Source organism: Octodon degus, unplaced genomic scaffold, assembly GCF_000260255.1.
Source record: "Octodon degus isolate 3935 unplaced genomic scaffold, OctDeg1.0 scaffold00016, whole genome shotgun sequence".
In the NCBI taxonomy this organism is placed as follows: Eukaryota; Metazoa; Chordata; class Mammalia; order Rodentia; family Octodontidae; genus Octodon; species Octodon degus.
In genome coordinates, this window is record NW_004524592.1 from 10,499,867 (window position 1) to 10,501,070 (window position 1,204).

Genomic DNA, 1,204 nt, shown 5'->3' on the forward strand with positions numbered 1-1,204 from the left:
AGTTGCATAGAAAACTTCATGAGTTATGTGATTTAGCAAAGTATGGCTTATAGTAAGTCTCTGAAAATAAATTTAAAATATTTGATTTAAAGACAAAAAAAGTAGTAACCTTTTTTATTATACGGATATTTATTTTAGTTTTTCTTCTTTCGTGTCCTGATACTACAATTTCCCCCCAGGAACTATAGGGACAAATAACCTCTTCACCCTCACCTTTATACCAAGCTGGTAGCATATTGTTCCCTAGAGAGAAAAGAAAAATGTATTACTGCACCAGGCTGGTACATCTAGAGCCCAGTAAAGACACTAGAGATTTAATTGGGCCTCTTGAAGGGAAATTTCAATGTTCTGTAACTAGTTCATATTTAGAAGTCCATCTTCTTGACCCAAGAAACTCTTTATGATGATACCCACCGATCAAAACTCTTATTTCCTGATGTGCAAACAATCATTTGCGCTAAGCATTACAATAACTTCAAGGAAGTGAAACGTTCACTTCTACTACTTAGATGCTCACAAAGCAGCTCTCACTAAAGTTTGGGACTGACTGAGAAAGTGGCAACCCTGTAGTGAGCCAAAAGAAATGACTTTCAAAGTTGAAGCTCTCATGGAGAAATGGTACATGTATTATTCTCATGTTGGGCTGAACATAAATGTTTTCATTCATTCTCTAGACATTTTTCTGAGTTACTCAAAGTGAATGCAAGATAAAAAAAAAAAGGGATGATTGAGTACAACAGCTAAATATGTCAAGTATGGGGGAAAAAAGCCCTCCAAGCCACCATTAGCATTACAACTGAAAAAACATAGTCCTGCTCTTGCTAGGCTGAAAACAGGAGGATCACTAAGAGTTTGATCTATGTAGTGAGACCCTGTAGACACTGTCCTAAATACACACACACACACACACACACACACACACACACACAAATGCATAGTCCTTGCTAATGCTGGTGTCCACACAACTTCTGTTCAAACTAATTTTTTAAGATATTGGTCATCAATATGTAAAGAAATTCATTCTGTGTTTCTCCTTAAGTATCAAAGCTACTGAGGTAAAATTTTCTCTAATAAATAAAATGAGTGTCTATTACTATTATACTTACCAAAAATAACAAATTTACCTGTAAATAGCAGTGAATTATGTAGTTTTGTAGGTCAACAAATCATGTTGATATTTAGTTGCTGATGTCGAAGCAAACTA

At 35.0% G+C, this 1,204-nt stretch overlaps 1 protein-coding gene across 1 annotated transcript in view; it reads right to left on the reverse strand.

The window, feature by feature from the left end:
• Fam237a (family with sequence similarity 237 member A) overlaps positions 1 to 1,204 on the reverse strand; it is a 5,591-nt gene that overhangs the window by 2,032 nt on the left and 2,355 nt on the right. The gene's annotated exons all lie outside the window — the stretch shown is intronic.